Raw genomic sequence first — 24,219 nt, forward strand, 5'->3', positions numbered from 1 at the left:
AGAACACTTTTTATTTATTTATTTATTTATTTATTTATCCTTGGCTGTGCTGGGTCTTCGTTTCTGTGCGAGGGCTTTCTCTAGTTGCGGCAAGCGGGGGCCACTCTTCATCGCGGTGCACGGGCCTCTCACTATCACGGCCTCTCTTGTTGCGGAGCACAGGCTCCAGACGTGCAGGCTCAGTAGTTGTGACTCACAGGCCTAGTTGCTCCACGGCATGTGGGATCTTCCCAGACCAGGGCTCGAACCCGTGTCCCCTGCATTGGCAGGCAGATTCTCAACCACTGCGCCACCAGGGAAGCCCAATTTTTAGATGTATTTTTAATCATGATAGCTTTATTTCATCATTATTAAATACAAGGATTGGCAAACTACACTTACTTCTACAAATAAATCCATATTTTTTTTTGTATATTATCTGTGGCTACCTTTGCACTAATGGCAGAGTTATTTAGTTACAATAGAATAGAGGATGTTTGGCCTGTGAGCCTGAAATATTTGCTGTCTGGCCCTTTATAGAAAATGTTTGCTGACCCCTGATTTAGTGTAACGTATCAAGACACAGTATACACTAAGGATGAAGTTCACTGTTAATGAGAAATGTAAATCCATCTTTCCAGAAGTTTTTTTGATAGTTTTCAAACTTTTTAGCCAACTTATTATTTGAACCAGTTAGATTGTTTTTACCGTGTAATGTAGCTGATAGAGAGTTTAGGAATAGAATTAGGAATAGAAAGGTCAGCTCTGTCATTTTCTTGTTATTTATTTTTGTGTGTAATTTTAATATTATCTTCAACCAATGGGGATTGTTTTTTATTTTTGTTTACTTATTTGCAAGAATCCTTTAAAATCATTTATCTATGTGGTGGGGGTTGGTTTAGTTGGGGAAAAAAATAGAAACCATAATTTGTAAGTTTATTTAGTCAGACATGTATTAATTGCAGTACAGTATGTCATGGTATCCTGAAAGCACATGAGTAACTGCAGACAGACACTGTTGTTCTCCCTTGAACACTGTGGAACTTCCATTCTATTCTCAGGACACCTTATATGTAATAAATGACATGGAAACATCTGACAGATTCAGAGAGGGCATCATTGTTAGTCTGTACATTTAATACTGGTTAAGTGTAATTCTTATATTTTAAGATTAAAAACAGGATAAAATAAGAGTTTTAATGTTTCTGTACTTTCATTGGAAAGTCTTGTGCATTCCAGTTAGGAGATGACTCTCTTAATATATACTGTTTGTGTAAATTCTTTCTGAATGTAAGCATAATCCCTGAATATAAATAAAAGGTTGTAGCATAATAAGAATTGAGCTCGAAGTCCGGCAAAGACTCTCTTGTGTGAATAGTACTATCAGCAACTATGGTTAGAGAATCTGGAGGCCAAACAAAGCCTCACTTAGGTGCTTCATCTGTTCTTGTCCTCTGTGGATAGCCATCTCTCTTCCAATAAGATTTTGTATCTGCAGCTAATTAAATCAAGAATAGAACCTTAGAATGGAGGTTACAGGACTGTGTCTTCCTGCCATTCTGTAAGCCACCAGAAACACGGCAATGAGCAAGACACTACCTAATAAGCTTCATTAGGTGGGGACTTACTTTGGGGAGTTGACAAAAATATGGAGTCACACTACCTGGGTTCAAATTCTGGACTTCTCGTTTTATTAGTTGTGTATTCTTAGGCAAGTTTACTTTAAACTCTCTGTGTCACAGTTTCCTTTTATGTTAAATGGGGAGAATGGTATCCAATTTATAAGGTTGTTATGAAAAATTAGTTAATCCATATACAGTGCTTAGGATAGTATCTGGCACATATGAAGTGCTCAATGAATGTTTGTTAGCATTTCACTTTTTGAAGGTTCAGATTTTGTTGGTACACTGAGAATATTTATCTCTTCAAGCAGAATCTCTTAACCAAGTTCACGAAGCTGATATATAAAAACCTCAAGAGTACTGTGTTGGTATGACCAGTGCTTTTTTGCCTTTGGGTGGCAATGTGGAACACCAAATCCTAATCAGAAAGGTTATGGTGAACATGAAATTTGAATTAGGGCCATTAGTTAGATGAATCCAGTGTTTTGTGTATAATACCAAAGTAGCTAAATTGAATATTTATTACCTTTTCCTGTATTTAAGAATTTCTCCACTTAAAATGCCAGACATCTACTTTCAGCCTCTGTTGCAGCTTGCCGTAGGTTCTTTTGGTCTGATCCGCTTTCACGGACTTTGAAGAGCTGGTGATGCAGGCAAGCAGGGGCTGCAGTGGTAGTGGTGCATGTGGCAACATTGAGTGTCCAGAGCAGCAGTGGTAGTCGTATTGCAGTGGCTGGATCACAGTGGCTGGGGATAGTGGAGGTTGGCTGTGGAAGCAGAGATGTCCTGACCAGACTAGTTCTACTGCCAGATTTTAGGTGTTGTTCTTGACATCCATCCCTGGGTTTTCCACTTCTCCAGGTGAGTCTGAGCTGCTCTTAAAATAAGGTGTTTTTTTTTTTTTTTTTTTTCTGCTTAGACTATCTAGAATCAGTTTTAGTTGCTGAACTTACAAACTAAGTTGTTCTTGCGACTAAGGACTCTGGCTGATACGGACGCTACAGTAGCCTGATGCATTCGTCTCACAGTAGGGATGGAAAGGTCGTGGGAATTCAGCTGGAATGTTTGAAGTTCATTGGCTCCCTCTCTTTTGAGAGTGTTAGGGTCACTGTATTCCCAGGGCCTAGAATTGTGCCTGGTATATAGTAGGTGCTCAGTAAACCTCTGTGGAATGAATGAGTGATGGGTTCATTCTGCCAATGAACCCAATTGTTTGTCTGCCAATATGTGTATCTGTGATTGCTTTTTCTCAGCTTCTGGGGCTGTCCAAAACTTCCGGATGAAGTACAGATTTTTTTCTTTAGGTGTGTTAATACATACGTAATCCTATATAACAGTTACATTTTGTTGGTTTAGGAACTGTTTTGTCTTTTAAACTCATTTGGCTTATCTGTGCTCTGTGGGCGTTTTAGTTTAGCCCTGGGGTGTATGATTGTCTGTGATTTTGTGTGTGTGTGTGTGTGTGTGTGTGTGTGTGTGTGTGTGTGTGTAGAGGGGCACTTCACAGAGCCCCAGAGTGCTGACAAGGACTTAAATCCCTTCCTGGTGTCAGAGCTTTCTTGGCATTCTGGAAGCCATCACTTCTTGAGTCTTCCTCATGAGGCTTGTTGGTGGAATAAAGAAAAGACCATACACCCACAGACAGTTCCATACACGCGTGCACACGCATGTGCATGCACACACACACACACAGAGAACTGTATTGAAATCTAATAACTTTATGACTTTATGTAGTTAAGTTTCCTACAGATGTCCTGCTTTTCCCCTGATGGTGATGCTGAGATTGGGAAAGACAGAAAATACAGGCCCCTTATCTCCTCTTTTCTTTTTCCTCTGTTCCAGGTCTTCCCTTTAAGAAACTATATGGGAACTGGCAATTTACACCCATATTCTGGTCATTTGCTTATATTTACTGAGCCCCTTCCTGGGTGCCATAGGATGATGGCCTTCTGAGGCTGGAGGTGCTGGGATTTGAGAGGTCGAGGTGGCTTGTTCCCAGTTCCTTATGTTCCTTGCCTCTCTTCCTGGTGGAGTGGCTGAGGCTGGGGGCAGAGGGCAGTATACCGGAGATCCCTCTCTCTCCATCTCTAGAACACAGTGCTTTAGACTTCGTGTTCTCATAAATCAGGGCTGGGACTTTGAGATGAAGATTCGTGAACAAGCTCATCAAGAGGTAGGGTCATCTGGCCTTCCCTTCTTGAGTTTCAGATAAAGAAACAAGCCTAGAGGGTAGTGACTTGTCCACGGTGATGCAGTTGGTCAGGGCTAGAGTGAGTATCTAAATATATTTCCAAGGGCAAACTGAAATCCTATAAACACTGAGCCCCATCTGAGGCCTCCTGCAACATAAAGCTAGCAGGACTGGGGAGGGTGAGGGATTTATTCTGTAGTTTCCTTCCTTGCATCTTATGAAGAGTCAACACCTTACTTCTGGTTGCTCTAGTTTGCTACCATGCTTCATTGTTTAGAGTGGATCCCAGTCTGCAGTCTTTGGTCTGGAACACAGCCCAGTCCTAAATTGCCTGTCTTGGGCCATGGGTTACCAAGTTTACAGACAACAATCCTGTGCCTCTGTAGACACGTGACCAGGCTATTAATAGATCTGAAGTTCTGGGAGAGTCTCAGCTCTTCCCCCACTTCCCCACTCCCAGCAGCCTGCCTGCTGGTAATTTCCTCAGTGCTCAGATAGCTAGACAGAGGATGGAAACAGGGCACTCTGCCCATCCCCTTTTAGGAGGTAAGACAGGCCCAAGTCTGTATGAGTAACCTCTGGCCTTGTGGGTCTCTGTGCTGTATCAGGTCAAATGAAAGTGCTTAGCATTTAGGAGGAAATAATAGCCCTGTGCCCTAGGTGGGATTTTTTTTTTTTTTTAATAAATCTATGTTGGACCCTCACTATCTGAAAGACACTGAACTAGGCCCTTTGAATGTGTTATCTCAACCTTCTCTACAACCTTGTGAGATAGGTATTATTCTTATTTTATAGAGATTATTAAAACTCAGAAAGATTGACTAAGTAACCTACTGTTACACGGCTAAACAACACTTGAATCCAGGCCCTCTGATCTTGTTTTTCCTAAATGACAGCTTCCCTGTTTACAACTTTCTTTAGTAAAATTGGGCTAGGGTAATTTGGACAAATTATCATTGGGGGCACCTGTGTTATTGAATGATTACACATAGCTCAGAGAAATGGGGGTGAACCTGAAGGGAGGGGAAGAAGGCCTATCAGTCTGTGGGCAATCAAAGGGAACTCAGTGGATGGCTATAGCAGGATGGTACCTTTCATAGGCCTGTGTGCCCTTAGTGAACTCAGGTCAGATAGTGGCTGTCCTGCAGGCTAATAAACCATATTCCTTAGCATGGCATTCAAGGCACTCAGAGGTGGGGTTTCTGCTTCATAACTCCTATTCTGTCTCTTCTTACTTCCTGTCACACAGACTGTTCTTTGTTCTATTGTTTATCAAATCTGCTGTCATCTTCCATGCATGGGCATTTGTAGGCTCTATTAAGATTTGAATCAAAAAGTAACCATTGGGGCTTCCCTGGTGGTGCAGTGGTTAAGAATCTGCCTGCCAATGCGGGGGACCTGGGTTCGAGCCCTGGTCTGGGAGGATCCCACATGCCGCGGAGCAACTGGGCCCATGAGCCACAACTGCTGAGCCTGCGCGTCTGGAGCCTGTGCTCCGCAACAAGAGAGGCCGCTATAGTGAGAGGCCCGCGCACCGCAATGAACAGTGGCCCCCGCTCGCTGCAACTGGAGAAAGCCCTCGCACAGAAATGAAGACCCAACACAGCTAAAAATAAAAATAAATTAATAAATAAATTTATTAAAAAAAAAAAAAAGTAACCATTGACAGCTTAGGGCTGAGCAGACAGTTTTGAATCCCCAGTCACTCCAGAGCCATTTTGGACTGAAGCTTTCTCATTCCTTCATTCCTTCACTCATGTATTCAGTTATTCTAACATATTGGGCACTCCCTCTGTGCCAGGTACTGTACTAGGCCCTGGGAATCAGTATAATGAACAAGACAGATATGGTTCCTTAGAGCTTACAGTGTAGCAAGGAAGGCAAAAATAAAACAGATAATCACAATGAAGTCTGATGACTTATGAGGTGGAAATAAGGGATGTGATGAGAGGGTACTTATGGCTGAGAAACTTAATATTGTTTAGGGTGTTAGGAAAGACCTCAACACTACCTTAATAGATGACGTTTAAGTTGAGACCTGAGAATTGAGAAAAAATAACTAAGTAAATGGGGTTAAGAAAGGTAAATTCTAGGCAGCAGATAGAGTATATGCAGAGGCCTAAAGTCCAGGTGATAGGGATAAGGCCACTTCCATGTTGGTTAATTTATTAAGCAACCATTTACAGCTGGTGGGTTATGTCATGCACTGTGCTAGGGTCTGGGGACATACAAAACAATCAGACATGGTCCCTACCTGCCCTGGAGATGCTCAGTTAGGAGCAGTGGCTTTACTGCTTGGTAACCAGGGTGCTAAAGTCATCCTAGGTCTTGGATTCAATCTCCTGGCTCCCATGTGACAAGACTTAACACCTTCAGAGACACTGCCTGCCCTTGAGTATTTGGCCCACCTGTCAAGCAGAGAGGATGTGGACCACAGCTGGAAACTTGTAGCATTTGCTTTCATCCCTGGCTTCACATTCGCCAGATCCTTGGTTGATGGGGTTCATCTACAGACTTGAGGTTGATGGAGGTCAAGAAATTGGCTTTTACCTCAGCAGGAGCATAGAAGAGGCTTTCTGGCTAAGATGGAGTTGCCATGGTTGTCAGAGCTGTGTCCCTGGTGCCTCATATTTGTTAGTTGGATTGATTGTGTGGTCTCAGACCCATCCATTGTCTTGAATACACCTATGGTGGTATTTTAGCTCTGTTTTTCTGAGTTCTGGTACCGCTTATAATAGACAGAAGGCTCAGTGGCTGGCTGCCTTGGACTGTGCAATTGCCTAACTCCAGGGTGCGCTGTTCACATAGGCTGTGTTGTGAATGGAGCCACCCCTCCCTAACTGTGCAACAGTGCATCCTTGTGGCTCTGGTTAAAGGGAAAGGAAGTTATTTAAACACTGACTGTGTGCTTCAGGCTAGTGGTTTATATCCTTTATTTCATTTAATAATCTCAATAATGCTCTGAGGTAAATACTATTATTATGCTTATTTACAGATGAGAAGACTGAAGGTTTGGTGAAGCTAGTGAGTAGTGCCTTGGGATTAGAGCTCGGGTCTGATTGAAGTTCATGCTTCTCTCCCACTCCCAGCTGTTTCCCAATGCGGTCACAGACTTCAGGTCTTGTGTGTCATCTTGTTTCCATGGCTTCCTTGGCCTTCTCTATTTTGACTTATCTGCCTGGCCGCCCTGTGTCAGTAACCTAAGGATTCTCAGTATGGCTGAGGCTCAGGAATGTGTCCTGCTTGGGAGATACTCTAGAGTCATTTTTTTTTCCATCTAAAATTATTTTTATGTTTAGCAGGAGGCAACAATATAACTGTAGCTAATGTCATTTTAAAGGGTAAGTCAGCTCTGGATTTGCCGGGCTGCCTTTCTTACTGCAGCTCCCACAGCGTTCTCAGTAGGATAGAAGCTGGGGATGGCTCACTGGAGATGAGTTTGGGTGAAAAAGGCATTGGATCTGGGCTTGGCTGATGGGATGAGATTCCCTCAGCCTTTCTAAGTTGCATGGCTGCTAGGGTTGGTTGGATCTTTGCAAATTAGTACTTAATGTTCCTTTTCCAGGGACCTGTGGTTCTCGTTTCTCCCTTTTAGTAGAGGACCTGCTTCTTCAACTGGGGATTCTGGAGCTACTGACCTTAGAGTGGGGAGGGTTTTTCCTTCCTGGAGTTGTCAGGGGTGTGTTTGGTGTGGGAGAGGGCTGTGTCAGGCAGAGTCTGGGGGAAGGCGAGAGGAGAGGTGGGGTGTGTATTCACTGCCTCACCTGCTTTTCAGTACTCTTTCTTCCCTTCCTTTCTCTTGACAGTTTTGCAGTCCCATTTGAGAAGTAGGATCTAAATAACAGAAGGCCTCTGCACTCACCTAGCTTGTGCTCCAGCTACCCCAGACTGCTTGCAGGTCCTGAAGCATGACAGGCTATTTCATATCTCAGGTCTTTGTACATTCTGTTCCCTCTGTCCTTTCCATCCCTAGAGAAGAGGGAAGATGTCCTTTCCATCTTCTCTGCCCCCTGGATACCTCCTCATCCTTTCAAGACTCAGTTTAGATGTTACCTTTTTAGTGACATTGCCTTTGATCCCTTCTTTCTATGGAGGTAGGCACTCTGTACAGGCCTTTGTTGTACCATGTTTACTCACTTAACTCTCTGCTTCGCTGTCCACATCTTGAGCCCCTTAAGAGCAAGAGACTGAGTCGGTTTCATCTTTCTTTAGCAGGCACAGGACCTGAAGGAGACTAGAGTATCAAGAAATTTGAACTGAACTACACTGATGCCTGAACTAGATGGCTGTACAACTATCTTGTGTACCTCCATAAACTAAAAAAGGATTCTCTTGCATCATTCACTGTATTGTGTTATCTTCTAGGTCCCATAGTCCTTCAAACATGCATGGCGGTAGCTGACTTCCAGAGAGAGCAGTGTCGTGCTCTACAGATGTTATCTTTGCCTGCTTTGCCCTTCACCTCACAGTGCTCTTCTAGGCCCCTGGGCCTGATCCAGGGAATGAATAGGGAGGAAATGCCAGAAATGAGCCACGCTTGGTATCCTGAATCCTTAATTTGCAGGTTTGGTCCTGTGGGGCAGTGCAAGGTGAGAAAATGGAAATGAACCTGTTCCCTGTAATAGCAGCTGAACTGGTCGCCTCCAAATTATGACTGCCATCACTGTTGCTGCAGCAGCCATAGCCATGAGGCACTCCCCTTACTGTATTCTGGGTCTAAGACAATCAGTTCTTCTAAATTAGCTCACTTGGCTCACTCTGAGTTTCTCACAGGACTGAGATCCTGAAACAAGTCCTATTACACTTGTTTTTCTACCATCGTCGGGCCACAGACTGTGAGATCGTTTATTCTTCTCCCTTCATTTTTATAGGGGAGGAAACTGAAGTTCACAGTGCCATGGGACTAGCTCATGGTCATGTGACTAGCAGGTGTCAGCTGAGGCTAGACACCGGTCTTCCAGCTCCCTACAGAGTGGTCTCTTCACTATGCCTTGTTGCCTCTGATATCAGTTTCCTCTTTCTATTTGTAATTCCTGTAGGTTGTGAACTTGGTGAGGGTGAGGGAGCCAGGAAACTTGATATCTTTTCCTTCTGTCCCCCCCTCATCCTGCCTAGGCTAGGCAGAGAAGACGTTCAGGGAAGACTTGGTGAAGGACTGAATAGAAACCCAAGTTGGCCCAGGAAGATCTCATGGGCTAAGCCAGAGGAAGACTAAAGAAAACAGATCCCTCCCAGTTTCACTGGAACATCTTTGATTTTGGTGATGATTCTTGTGGTTTGGCTTTGCTAGTGTTAAACGCAACCTTGGCTGGAGCATGGACGAGGTGTGGTTTGTGATATTGGTGTTTTATCTGGTGAAAGCCAGGTCTGTAATGAAAGTTCTGGGAAAATACCACATCTCAGCTAACTGAAGATCCCTTTGGGTTTTCAGACCCCTCCCTTGCTCTCCAGCAGCAATCACAGGACATAGAGATTGGGCGCATCATTGCTAACTCCATTACAAATAGATAACATTGCTTCAGTGCTTACTATGATTTCTGGAACTATTTTAGGTATTTCAAAATTCTTTTAATCCTCACAATCCTCCATGAGTAGTTACTATAATTCTTTTTAACCTTTCAAATCGATTTTATTGAGATGTAATTTACATGTAGTAAAATGCACTCATTTTAAGTGTTCAGTTTGAGTTTTGACAAATATATACACCTCTGTAACCTCTCCCCTGCAATCTCTCCCCTGCAATCAAGGTATAGAACATTTCCATCAGTGGGTACTATTATTATCTTCATTCTACAGGGAGAACACTGAGGTACAGAGGAATTAAGTGATTTGTCCAAGGTCTCATGGCTAATAAGTGATAGAACCAGGATTTGAACCCAGGCTGTCTGACTCCAGAGCCCATGTTCTTAACTACTGTGCTATTCTGCCTTCCATCTCTTCTTTTGTGGTCCAGCCATTGCCTGTCTTGCCCTGGTGGACAAGTGCATTAAAGAGTAAGATGACATAGGCTTAGAAGTCTAACACTAAAGGGGTCTTGAGGAGCAAGAGGCCCAGAGGTAGGCGGTGGAGAGGGATGAAACAGCTATCAGTACCCCTAGAATCTCAGGACCAAAGTAGGTAGAACTACTTGCCTTATGCCCAGCCTTTGCCTCTCCAGGCCTGTGAAGAATGGGGTGGACTACGGAGCCTGCTAACAGGGTATAATGTAGTGTCTGAAAAAGGGACTGGCTCCTAGGCTCACAGTACAAGATATAGAAATAGGGATGATAGGACACGGTAGTCTCATATGCTCTGAGACTGGTCTCTGTGGTAGGCTGCAGCCAGTTCTGGGCTAGGCGCTATAAGGGCAACATGGACAGGCCAGAGCAAATGTAAAGGAGGCAAGATGGAGAGGGGCCTTGAAATCTAGTGCTTTGGAGAGGAGTTGAAGGAGCCAGGTTTGGAAGCCCTGAAGAGAAAATGTAATCATTGTCTTCCTATCTCTGAAAGGCTGTTCTTTGGAAGAGAAAATCAACTTGTTTTTCTGTGTGGCTTCAGAAGGCATAATTAGAGCCCTATGGGTGGGCCAGTATAGCATATTTTGGAAAAATTAAAGTGCAGTGGATATGAAATGCCTCATTAGCTTGTCATTTGTTTGAAGTACAAATAAGGTCAGATGTCTTTCCAATATTAAGGTTAATCTCTTGAATGACTATAAAATTATCAGGAAATTTAGTATGTTTCTCTTGGGGTTTTTCCTCCTCCCTCTTTCTCTTTCTGAAGTATTAAGAACTCTAAGGGGTCAGGCTTAGTTCAAAATAGAGGGCTAGAGAATCTTATTGGTCTGGTTGCAGGCCCCGTATTTTAGCTTCTGTTGATGATAACACAGTGTGGCTTTTAAAAACGGACTACTCACAGTATGTTGTTTCCTTATTTAGTGTAGCTGTGAGGCCTTGGTTCTGCACAACTGACAGTGGTTCTTTGAGGGAGGATGATATAGTGCTCCTTGAATGTCACACTTGGCCTAGGCTTTACTGTGTTTGACCTCTCCAAGTCATGTCTATATATGCTCATCCACTGGAGAAGGGAACCTCTTCAATCTCTAGTTGGCTGGGTCTAGAAGTGTTTGCATAGCCAGCATTCTTCCATGATCATTTTGGTTATGGTACTGAGCTTGGAACACCCATTCATACTTTCTCTTTCCTCAGTGTGAGTGCTTACTGTAGGCTCTTACTGTCCCTTCCTACCTTTAACTTGACTTAAAATCTCAGTCAGTCCGAGAAATTCTAATAGTATAGAACCTCAAAAGAAAGGTGGTCAAGGTTTCAGTCTTTGGTCCTGGGAGAGCTTTGGACCCTGTGTATATTTGTATTCATTTTTCCCAGCTTTACATACCAAGGAGTATTGGGAACAGTCTTTGCCAAGTCACAGAAGATCATGTTGTATCCTTTTCCCCAGGGATAATGTGTGCCTGCTTGCTTTATATTTATATAATTAAAGGGGGGTTAAAAAACCCCTTAAGAACAATAGTCTGCACCAAGATGACTTGATGTTTCTAAGACAGAGCGGGGCTGACAACTTTTAAAATGGCAGTTTTTCTCTAACTAAAGTAGTTTGGATTGTTGTTTAATCTGGTCCCCTGCTAATAAACAAGGAAGATTTTCCAAACTACTGTAATTCCCTGTCATTGGAGTGGGCCATGCAGAGATAGGAGTGCTTTGAATTTACAACTGTTAAACAGAGACTAGCTGCCTAGGGCCACTGGGAGGAAATGCTGAATTTCTTAATAAGACCACCATCCAGAATGACTAAGGTTGGCATTAGAAGATGTGAGAAGGGGCAACTGGACCATGTCATCTGAACCTGGATCTTGAAACCCTTTCCTTCATTGAGGGACTGATTCTTACTAAATATCTGTACTACCACCATACTAGCTTCTGGAAGGTACTGCTTTCCTTTTATGTTTGGGTCCAAGTTGGGTACAGGAGCTTTTTTTTTCACTGTCATGTAACTGGGTCCTACACAGAATGTTGTTGTTGTTGTTGTTGTTGTTGTTTGGTCTTGCTTGACTATTTTCCTTTATTTCTTTTTCTTTTTTTTTTGAATTTTATTTATTTTGTATACAGCAGGTTCCTATTAGTTATCTATTTTATACACATCAGTGTATACATGTCAATCCCAATCTCCCAATTCATCACACCACTCCCCTCAACCCCCACCCCCCTGCCACTTTCCCCCCTTGGTGTCCATACGTTTGTTCTCTACATCTGTGTCTCTATTTCTGCCCTGCAAACTGGTTCATCTGTACCATTTTTCTAGGTTCCACATATATGCATTAATATACGATATTTGTTTTTCTCTTTCTGACTTACTTCTCTCTGTATGACAGTCTCTAGGTCCATCCACATCTCTACAAATGACCCAATTTCGTTCCGTTTTATGGCTGAGTAATATTCCATTGTATATATGTACCATGTCTTCTTTATCCATTCGTCTGTCGATGGGCATTTAGGTTGCTTCCATGACCTGGCTATTGTAAATAGTGCTGCAGTGAACATTGGGGTGCATGTGTCTTTTTTTTTTTTAAGTTACGTGATTGTTCTTTTTTTTTTTTTTTTTAAACATCTTTATTGGATTATAGTTGCTTTACAATGGTGTGTTAGTTTCTGCTTTATAACAAACTGAATCAGTTATACATGTACATATGTTCCCATGTCTCTTCCCTCTTACATCTCCCTCCCTCCCACCCTCCCTATCCCACCCCTCTAGGTGGTCACAAAGCACCGAGCTGATCTCCCTGTGCTAGGCAGCTGCTTCCCAGTAGCTATCTATTTTACATTTGGTAGTATATATATGTCCATGCCACTCTCTCACCCTGTCACATCTTACCCCTCCCCCTCCCCATATCCTCAAGTCCATTCTCTAGTAGGTCTGTGTCTTTATTCCCGTCTTGCCACTAGGTTCTTCATGACCTTTTTTTTTTTCCTTAGATTCCATATATATGTGTTAGCATACTGTATTTGTTTTTCTCTTTCTGACTTACTTCACTCTGTATGACAGACTCTAACTCCATCCACCTCACTACAAATACCTCCATTTCATTTCTTTTTATGGCTGGGTAATATTCCATTGTATATATGTGCCACATCTTCTTTATCCATTCATCCGATGATGGACACTTAGGTTGCTTCCATGTCCTGGCTATTGTAAATAGAGCTGCAATGAACATTTTGGTACATGACTCTTTTTGAATTATGGTTTTCTCAGGGTATATGCCCAGTAGTGGGATTGCTGGGTCGTATGGTAGTTCTATTTTTAGTTTTTTAAGGAACCTCCATACTGTTCTCCATAGTGGCTGTATCAATTTACATTCCCACCAACAGTGCAAGAGGGTTCCCTTTTCTCCACACCCTTTCCAGCATTTACTGTTTGTAGATTTTCTGATGATGCCCATTCTAACTGGTGTGAGGTGATACCTCATTGTAGTTTTGATTTGCATTTCTCTAATAATTAGTGATGTTGAGCAGCTTTTCATGTGCTTCTTGGCCATCTGTATGTCTTCTTTGCAGAAATGTCGATTTAGGTCTTCTGCCCATTTTCTGATTGGGTTGTTTGTTTTCTTAATATTGAGCTGCATGAGCTGTTTATATATTTTGGAGATTAATCCTTTGTCCGTTGATTCGTTTGCAAATATTTTCTCCCATTCTGAGGGTTGTCTTTTCGTCTTGTTTGTAGTTTCCTTTGCTTTGTAAAAGCTTTGAAGTTTCATTAGGTCCCATTTATTTATTTTTGGTTTTTTTTCCATTACTCTTGGAGGTGGATCAAAAAAATCTTGCTGTGATTTATGTCATAGAGTGTTCTGCCTATGTTTTCCTCTAAGAGTTTTATAGTGTCCGGTCTTACATTTAGGTCTCTAATCCATGTTGAGTTTTTTTTTGTGTGTATGGTGTTAGGGAGGTTTCTAATTTCATTCTTTTACATGTAGCTGTCCAGTTTTCCCAGCACTGCTTATTGAAGAGACTGTCTTTTCTCCATTGTATATCCTTGCCTCCTTTGTCATAGATTAGTTGAACATAGGTGTGTGGGTTTATCTCTGGGCTTTCTATCCTGTTTCATTGATCTGTATTTCTGTTTTTGTGCCAGTACCATATTGTCTTGATTACTGTAGCTTTGTAGTATAGTCTGATGTCAGGGAGTCTGATTCCTCCAGCTCCATTTTTCTCCCTCAAGACTGCTTTGGCTATTTGGGGTCTTTTGTGTCGCCATACAGATTTTAAGATTTTTTGTTCTAGTTCTGTAAAAAATGCCATTGGTAGTTTGATAGGGATTGCATTGAATCTGTAGATTGCTGTGGGTAGTATAGTCATTTTCACAATGTTGATTCTTCCAATCCAAGAACATGGTATATCTCTCCATCTGTTTGTGTCATCTTTGATTTCTTTCATCAGTGTCTTATAGTTTTCCGAGTACAGGTCTTTTACCTCCTTAGGTAGGCTTATTCCTAGGTATTGTATTCTTTTTGTTGCAATGGTGAATGAGATTGTTTCCTTAATTTCTCTTTCTGATCTTTCGTTGTTAGTGTATAGGAATGCAAGAGATTTCTGTGCATTAATTGTGTATCCTACAACTTTACCAAATTCACTGATTAGCTCTAGTAGTTTTCTGGTGGCATCTTTAGGATTCTCTATGTATGGTATCATGTCATCTGCAAACAGTGACAGTTTTACTTCTTCTTTTCCAATTTGTATTCCTTTTATTTCTTTTTCTTCTCTGACTGCCATGGCTAGGACTTCCAAAACTATGTTGAAAAATAGTGGTGAGAGTGGACAACCTTGTCTTGTTCCTGATCTTAGAGGAAATGGTTTCAGTTTTTCACCATTGAGAATGATGTTTGCTGTGGGTCTGTTGTATATGGCCTTTATTATGTTGAGGTAGGTTCCCTCTATGCCCACTTTCTGGAGAGTTTTTATCATAAATGGGTGTTGAATTTTGTCAAAAGCATTTTCTGCATCTATTGAAATGATCATATGGTTTTTCTTCTTCAGTTTGTTAATATGGTGTATCACATTGATTGATTTGCGTATATTGAAGAATCCTTGCATCCCTGGGATAAATAAATGCCACTTGATCATGGTGTATGATCCTTTTAATGTGTTGTTGGGTTCTGTTTGCTGGTATTTTGTTGAGGATTTTTGCATCTATATTCATCAGTGATATTGATCTGTAATTTTCTTTTTAATAAATTTATTTATTTATTTATTTATTTATTTATTTATTTATTTATTTATTTATTTATTTATGTTTGGCTGCGTTGGGTCTTCATTTCTGTGCGAGGGCTTTCTCTAGTTGTGGCGAGCGGGGGCCACTCTTCATTGCGGTGAGCGGGCCTCTCACTATCGTGGCCTCTCTTGTTGCGGAGCACAGGCTCCAGACGCGCAGGCTCAGTAACTGTGGCTCACGGGCCCAGCTACTCCGCGGCACGTGGGATCTTCCCAGACCAGGGCTCGAACCCGTGTCCCTTGCATTGGCAGGCAGATTCTCAACCACTGTGCCACCAGGGAAGCCCCGTAATTTTCTTTTTTTGAAGTATCTTTGTCTGGTTTTGGTATCCAGGTCATGGTGGCCTCATAGAATGAGTTTGGGAGTGTTCCTTCCTCTGCAAATTGTTGGAAGAGTTTGAGAAGGATGGCTGTTAGGTCTTCTCTAAATGTTTGATAGAATTCACCTGTGAAGCCATCTGGTCCTGGACTTTTGTTTGTTGGAAGATTTTTAATCACAGTTTCAATTTCATTACTTGTGATTGGTATGTTCATATTTTCTATTTCTTCCTGGTTCAATCTTGGAAGGTTATGCCTTGCTAAGAATTTGTCCATTTCTTCCAGGTTGTCCATTTTATTGGCATAGAGTTGCTTGTAGTAGTCTCTTATGATGCTTTGTATTTCTGCGGTGTCCATTGTAACTTCTCCTTTTTCATTTCTAAATTTATTGATTTGAATCTTCTCCCTCTTTTTCTTGATGAATCTGGCTGAAGGTTTATCAATTTTGTTTATCTTCTCAAAGAACCAGCTTTTAGTTTTATTGATCTTTGCTTTTGTTTTCTTTGTTTCTATTTCATTTATTTCTGCTCTGATTTTTATGATTTCTTTCCTTCTATTAACTTTGGGTTTTGTTTGTTCTTCTTCCTCTAGTTCCTTTAGGTGTAAGGTTAGAATGTTTATTTGAGATTTTTCTTGTTTCTTGAGGTAGGCTTGTATTGCTATAAACTTCCCTCTTAGAACTGCTTTTGCTGCATCCCATAGGTTTTGGATCATCGTGTTTTCATTGTCATTTGTCTCTAGGTATTTTTTGATTTCCTCTTTGATTTCTTCAGTGATCTCTTGGTTATTTAGTAACGTATTGTTTAGCCTCCATGTGTTTGTGTTATTTTACGTTTTTTACCCTGGAATTGATTTCCATAGCGTTATGGTCGGAAAAGATGCTTGACACGATTTCAAGTTTCTTAAATTTACTGAGGCTTGATTTCTGACCCAAGATGTGATCTATCCTGGAGAATGTTCCGTGTGCACTTGACAAGAAAGTGTAATCTGCCCTTTTTGGATGGAATGTCCTATTAATATCAATTAAATCTATCTGTTCTATTGTGTCATTTAGAGCTTGTGTTTCCTTTTTAATTTTCTGTCTGGATGATCTGTCCATTGGTGTAAGTGAGGTGTTAAAGTCCCCCACTATTATTGTGTTACTGTTGAATTCCTCTTTAATAGCTGTTAACAGTTGCCTTATGCATTGAGGTGCTCCTATGTTGGGTGCATATATATATTTATAATTGTTATATCTTCTTCTTGGATTGATCCCTTGATCATTATATAGTGTCCTTCTTTGTCTTTTGTAGTAGTCTTTATTTTAAAGTCTATTTTGTCTATTATGAGAATTGCTACTCTGGCTTTCTTTTTATTTCCATTTGGATGGAATATGTTTTTCCATCCCCTCACTTTCAGTCTGTATGTGTCCCTAGGTCTGAAGCGGGTCTCTTGTAGACAGCATATATGTGGGTCTTGTTTTTGTATCCATTCAGCGAACCTGTGTCTTTTGGTTGGGGCATTTAATCCATTCACGTTTAAGGTAATTATCGATATGTATGTTCCTATTAACATTTTCTAAATTGTTATGGGTTTGTTTTTGTAGGTCCTTTTCTTCTCTTGTGTTTCCCACTTAGAGAAGTTCCTTTAGCATTTGTTGTAGAGCTGGTTTGGTGGTGCTGAATTCTCTTAGCTTTTGCTTGTCTGTAAAGCTTTTGATTTCTCCATCGAATCTGAATGAGATCCTTGCCGGGTAGAGTAATCTTGGTTGTAGGTTCTTCCCTTTCATCACTTTATAAATGTCATGCCACTCCCTTCTGGCTTGTAGAGTTTCTGCTGAGAAATCAGCTGTTAACCTGATGGGAGTTCCCTTGTATGTTATTTGTCATTTTTCCCTTGTTGCTTTCAATAGTTTTTCTTTGTCTTTAATTTTTGTCAGTTTGATTACTATGTGTCTTGGTGTGTTTCTCCTTGTGTTTCTCCTGCCTGGGACTCTCTGTGCTTCCTGGACTTGGGTGGCTATTCCCTTTCCCGTGTTAGGGAAGTTTTCAACTGTAATCTCTTCAAATATTTTCTCGGGTCCTTTCTCTCTCTCTTCTCCTTCTGGGACCGCTATAATGCGAATGTTGTGTGTTTAATGTTGTTCCAGAGGTCTCTTAGGCGGTCTTCATTTCTTTTCATTCTTTTTTCTTTATTCTGTTCCATGGCAGTGAATTCCACCATTCTGTCTTCCAGGTCACTTACCCGTTCTTCTGCTTCAGTTATTCTGTTATTGATTCCTTCTAGTGTATTTTTCATTTCAGTTATTGTATTGTTCCTCTCTGTTTGTTTGTTCTTTCATTCTTCTAGGTGTTTGTTCTTTAATTCTTCTAGGTCTTTGTTAAACATTTCTTGTGTCTTCTCGATCTTTGCCTCCATTCTTTGTCTGAGGTCCTGGATCAACTTCACTATCATTATTCTGAATTCTTTTTCTGGAAGGTTGCCTATGTCTACTTCATTTAGTTGTTTTTCTGGGGTTTTATCTTGCTCCTTCATCTGGTACAAAGTCCTCTGCCTTTTCATGTTGTCTATCTTTCTGTGAAAGTGGTTTTCCTTCCACAGGCTGCAGGATTGTAGTTCTTCTTGCTTCTGCTGTCTGCTCTCTGGTGGATGAGGATATCTAAGAGGCTTGTGCAAGCCTCTGGTGGTGGGTGGAGCTGTGTGTTGCTCTGGTGGGCAGAACTCAATAAAACTTTAATCCACTTGTCTGCTGATGGGTGGGGCTGGGTTCCCTCCCTGTTGGTTGTTTGGCCTGAGGCGACCCAGCACTGGAGGCTACCTGCCTCTTTGGTGGGGCTAATGGCAGACTCTGGGAGGACTCACGCCAAGGAGTACTTCCCGGAACTTCTGCTGCCAGTGTCCTTGTCCCCATGGTGAGCCACAGCCACCCCCCACCTCTGCAGGAGACCCTCCAATACTAGCAGGTAGGTCTGGTTCAGTCTCCTATGGGGTCACTGCTCCTTCCCCTGGGTCCTGATGCACACACTACTTTGTGTGTGCCCTCCAAGAGTGGAGTCTCTGTTTCCCCCTGTCCTGTCAAAGTCCTGCAGTCAAGTCCTGCTAGCCTTCAAAGTCTGATTCTCTGGGAATTCCTCCTCCCATTGCCAGACCCCCAGGTTGGGAAGCCTGACGTGGGGCTCAGAACCTTCCCTCCAGTGGGTGGACTTCTGTGGTATAAGTGTTCTCCAGTTTGTGAGTTACCCACCCAGAAGTTATGGGATTTGATTTTATTGTGATTGCGACCCTCCTACCATCTCATTGCAGCTTCTCCTTTGTCTTTGGATGTGGGGTATCTTTTTTGGTGAGTTCCAGTGCCTTCCTGTTGATGATAGTTCAGCAGTTGGTTGTGATTCTAGTGTTCTCACAGAGGGAGTGAGCGCATGTCCTTCTACTCCGCCATCTTGAACCAATCTCCCTACACAGAATGTTTAGACAAGAATTTTCTAAAGACTCAGACATGGCAATAGGACAATAAATATAGAAACTAGATAACCTGGCTTATAAAATGCTGTTTGATATCTGAGGCTCTCAGAAGATAGGCAGTGCCATCACAGTTATCTGGTGATAAGCTGGAAGAAAGATGAGACATGGATGTGGGTTAGGATGAGTTTCATCCGAAAGGCCCTTCTAGCTCTGAGATTCTATGAGTCTTCTAGGCCTTTCCATTCCTGAAAATTCTAGAACTGACTTTGTGCAGTGATTCCTGGAAATCTTACAGGCCCAACAAGGGCTCAGGAGAGTGGGTGACTGTGACGAAGTTGAGGTTACCGCTGATCTCATTTCTGCATTTCTGCCCACCGCTGCTCTGCCCTTAGGCCAGAGAAATACAGATATAAAATAGAGCCACTTATGTTATGTGTGCTTTACCATGACTTAAAAAATCCCACAGGCTTATACTTTGTCCATGTTGTTGATCTGTCCTTTTCTCATTTGACCCTCTCAGCAGCTTGTGAAATGGGCAAGAAAGTGCTTATTAAGCTCTTTTTAGAGGTCCAGAAAAGTTAAGTAACTTACTTGTCTGGATTACACACTAGATTGACTGGTATCCTCAGTACTTTCAATAAGTGTTTTTGAATAAATGAATGAACCAGAACTGGAGCCCGCATTCTCTGCTTCCTTGGCCAGTAGTTTGCTACTATATTCTTCTGAGCCCTCTGGGGGCTTTCTGTGAGCAACTTGAGGATTGGTTGGGTTTTGCTGCCTTTTCCTTTGGGATTCCCTCATTCCATAGCTGAAGCTGTGTGCACCCGTTAGAGAGCATCATCCCAATTGTGTTCCCTACAAAGTGGGAAGGGAAAAAACACTCCACCCACTGTAATTCTTTTTTTGTTACTTGTTTTCTGGGATCTTCATGTTATTGCTGACGGGAGTGACTCATAGACTTCACTATGTGATTTTCTTGGTTAAGAGAACTTTTTCCTTAGCTCTAGAACAAATTAATTAACAGTTATGTGTGGTTAAGGCACAGGTGTTCAGCAGCTTTACCCAGAGCACAAGAGTTCTCTCTTCTAGCTAAGGCCAGACATGTTGCTTTGGTTTGGTAAAATTCTGTAGCCATTGTGTGCTTAGCTATGTGTTAGGTGCAGTAGGGGAAGTGCTTGGGGTGAGAGGCTCAGAGTTCAGCTGGAGAGATAAGGTGCATATATAAATAGGAAAATAATATGAGACAGTTTTTAATAAAATGCAAAATCAAATAGTATGCCTGTAATTATTTAAACATGGGGAAAAAGTCATAAGGGGCTTAGAAGGTATAGTGGAAAGAGTGTGTGCTTTAGTATTGTGGGCCATTGACAAGTTAACCCTCTGAGCTACTTTTTTCTTTTCTGTGAAACAGGCATAGTGATAGCAGCCTTACAGGGTTGTGAAGATCGAATGAGGGTAATGTGTCTAAGGCACCCGCATAGTGTCTGATGCATGGTGGGCATAAAACCAGTGGTAATTCCCTCCTCCCCTTTTCCAGGAGCCTTCCTAGAGGAGCTAAACCTGAAAGGTTGATTAGGATTTGGGGGAAGGGAAGAGTGGAAGAAGGGTGATGGGAAGAGGGGGGATGGGAAGGTTCAGGTCCCATGAGTATGTCAGTCTGGTGGGAGTGGAAGGCACATGGAAGAAGCAGTGAGAAGTAAAGCTAAAGAGACGGAAGTTTAGGCTTTATTTAAAAGAGAGGTTGGGGACTTCCCTGGTGGTCCAGTGGGTAAGACTCCATACTTCTAATTCAGGGGGCCCGGGTTCAATCCCTGGTCAGGGAACTAGATCCCGTGTGCATGCCACAACTAAGAGTCCGCATGCTGCAACTAAAAAGATCCGCATGCCGCACCTAAGACCCGGCGCAGCCAAAATAAATAAATAAATATTTTTTAAAAAGAATAAAAGAGATGTTATCATGGGAAGGTTTTTTTTGAGCTCTGTATACTGGTGTATATATATGTATATAAAAGCCCTTTTGATACTCTATTGTGTAGTATAGTAGCTAGGGGCTTGGACTCTGGAGCCAGACTACCTGTCTCTAAATGCCACCACTTAGTTTATTTCTCTGTGCCTTAGTTTCTTGATCTGAAAAATGGAGATGATAATAATGATACCTTGTAAGGTTGTTGTGAGGACAAATGAGATAACAAATAGAAAGTGCTCGAATAGTGCCTGACTCATAGTACTACATAAATGTTAGCTGCTATAATTATTGTTATTATTCTTTAAATGAAATAAAACTTCCATAAAACAGTGTATGCCCTTACTGATGGACTCTGATGAATTTTAAAAAAAGCTGATCTATTAACTGAGGGACTGTCATCTGTACTTTGAAGACCTCTGCTCTAGGTAGTGAAGCGTCATCACCATGGTGAGCCTGCATAAAGTGGTGGTAAACAAGATCTGATCGGGAGCTGCAGGCTGAATTAGAGGGAGGAGAATTGGCAGTGGGCTCTTGAGGTAGGATATGTGCACGTTAAATCATCTGGTATAATAGATTTGTTGCATGCAGAGGCAATTCTTGGTGGGGTTAGGCAGTAGAAGTGTAGGACTTGGGCAGCCTTGTCAAAGAACTTGAGTTCCGGTGAGGGGAATGCAGCAGTACCACAGCAAAGAGTGCTGCCATAGAAAAAGCATTGCTACATACTGTCTGAGTGAATAAATGTTGTCTGAATAAAATAGGGTGATCATTGAGGACTGCAGGAGGCTGGAAGCTGTCCTCAGAGGAAGCAGTGTGTGGATTGGGCTTGAAGGTATGGTAGGATTTGATTATTGGGGACTGCATGGAGGTGAGAATGGGTGTAGAATATGATCAAGTTGGTCACCAAACTTCAACCCAGTTTCTCTATTTCAGAGCAGCACTCCTTAAATAGCCATTAGTATCTAGACTGCGTGTGGCAGTCTTGTCATGTGGGCTGCAAAAGTAGCCCGCATTTCCTGAGAAGTGTGGTCTGTGGTGCTCAGGTGGCACATTGCCAGCTTCTTTGCGGATTTTCAAGTCCCACAGGGGCCAGGCTGAGCTGGCATTCTGTGGGGTCGGGGTGGGGCATGGGAAGGGTGCAGCTGCTCTCTTCCATTTGGATAGTGTTTCAGGTAAGGGTCTGAGCACCTGCCCCCCTCCCCTTCTTTCCAGTGCTGCTTGTGCTGTGTGCCAGGACTGGGCCTAGCTGGAACATGGGTTTGGTGACAGGTGGGTTGGGTGGCAGGGACTACCGAATTTGGAGCTTTCACTGAATGGACTGTAGTTTGGCATGAGCTGTTTACTTTGCTCTGTGTTCGTGCACTAAAAGGACTTTTGTCTTCATCTTTGGCTCGCTCAAGGTTAAACCACTAATGGTTGCATTTGAACTGAACTGTTTCTCATTTTGGCTGGCTTTAAGTCTTAAGACCATTAATGGTGGTATCCACCAGCAGAGCTCTTTGTGAGATAAGGTGGCTCTTGTTGCTGTGGGAGGCTGTGTGCAAGACAGGAAGAAGTGTGTGAGGGCAAGATAGAGAAGTCTCTTGTAGAGTCTCAAGCTTATGCTCAGAGCTTTGGGTCTGTTTGAGTGCAGGGTAGAGTTTGGTCCATTACAGAGTTTGATGAACTTTACCTGGAGCAGATGCCCCAGAGGGGTAATATAATTTTTGAAACAACCGGGGCTATGGCATATTTCTTTTATCCCAAGGCAACTCCTCTGCTAGAACCTAGGACTACTCTTTGTTTTTTTTTATGGCCGTGCTGAGCAGCTTGCGGGATCTTAGTTCCCAGACAGGGGATCGAATGCGGGCCCTCAGCAGTGGAAGCGCAGAGTCCTAACCACTGTCAGAAAATTTCCAACCTAGGGCTGTTTAGTCTGCCCTTAGAGACCTCTCCTGCGCTGTCTGTGCAGGCTCAGCATTCGAGCATCGGAATGTTCCATATTCTCTAAGGCCAAGCCAATGGCCAAGCCAATCTTCTCTGGGAAGTCTTTCCCTGACCCTTAAAGGAGAATTAGTCATCTTGCTTCCACAGAATGTGGTATATCCCTTGATTGTAGCTCTTTCCTTGTATCCTGATTGCCTGCCTTCTCCACTAGAAGGTAAGGTTTTGTTTTTGTTTTTCTGGTAAAGCTATTGATTGTTTTTTTTTTTTTTTTAATAAAAAAAGATTATTGGGGGCTTCCCTGGTGGCGCAGTGGTTGAGAGTCTGCCTGCCAATGCAGGGGACGCGGGCTCGAGCCCTGGTCTGGGAAGATCCCACATGCCGCAGAGCGGCTGGGCCCGTGAGCCACAATTACTGAGCCTGCGCGTCTGGAGCCTGTGCTCCGCAACAAGAGAGGCCGCGACAGTGAGAGGCCCGCGCAGCGCGATGAAGAGTGGCCCCCGCTTGCCGCAAGTAGAGAAAGCCCTCGCACAGAAACGAAGACCCAACACAACCATAAATAAATAAATAAATAAATAAATAAATAAATAAATAAATAAATAAATAAATAAATAAATAAATAAATAAATAAATAAATAAATAAATAAATAAATAAATAAATAAATAAATAAATAAATAAATAAATAAATAAATAAATAAATAAATAAATAAATAAAAATTAAAAAAAAAAAAAAGAAAAGATTATTGGGACTTCCCTGGTGGCGCAGTGGTTAAGAATCCGCCTGCCAATGCAGGGGACACGGGTTTGAGCTCTGGTCCGGGAAGATCCCACATGCCATGGAGCAACTAAGCCTGTGTACCACAACTACTGAGCCTGTTCTCTAGAGCCCACAGGCCACAACTACTGAGCCCGCGAGCCACAACTACTGAAGCCCGTGCGCCTAGAGCCTGTGCTCCGCAACAAGAGAAGCCTCTGCAATGAGAAGCCCGCTCACTGCAACAAAGAGTAGCCCCCACTCACCGCAACTAGAGAAAGCCCGCTCGCAACAACGAAGACCCAATGCAGCCAAATAATTAATTAATTAAAGAAAAAAAAAGATTATTTACTGCTGAACATAGCTCTTTCCAAAAGAGCCTCAGGCCAACTCAAGTTTCTAAAAAGAAAATCTTCCGGAATAGATGAAAAAATATATCAAAGAGCAAACACACTTTCCTTCATTCTTCCTCTCCGTGTAACTCCCATAGTCATATTACCAAGACTTGAAAAACACAAATTATCATTTGTATATATAAAACTCACATAAGTGATAGAAGCAAATGAATTAGTAAAAAAATGGCTTCATCTACAACAATGGAGCATAAATTAAAAGTTAAGCTTTTTGAAGGCAGAGGTTGTGTGTGTGTGAGTGTGTGTGGCTCTAGCACCTAAGTTGTATGCAAGGTAAACATCAATCATGAAGAATGAATGAATGAATGAATGATTTAATGGTGGAGTTTTAGTACTTTTCCATATTAAAAATTCAA

The 24,219-nt window shown here is 42.2% G+C and overlaps 1 protein-coding gene across 2 annotated transcripts in view; it reads left to right on the top strand.

The window, feature by feature from the left end:
* Window positions 1-24,219, top strand: part of STIM1 (stromal interaction molecule 1) — a 212,441-nt gene that overhangs the window by 61,948 nt on the left and 126,274 nt on the right. The window lies entirely within an intron of this gene.

Source organism: Eschrichtius robustus, chromosome 11, assembly GCF_028021215.1.
Source record: "Eschrichtius robustus isolate mEscRob2 chromosome 11, mEscRob2.pri, whole genome shotgun sequence".
Lineage (NCBI taxonomy): Eukaryota > Metazoa > Chordata > Mammalia > Artiodactyla > Eschrichtiidae > Eschrichtius > Eschrichtius robustus.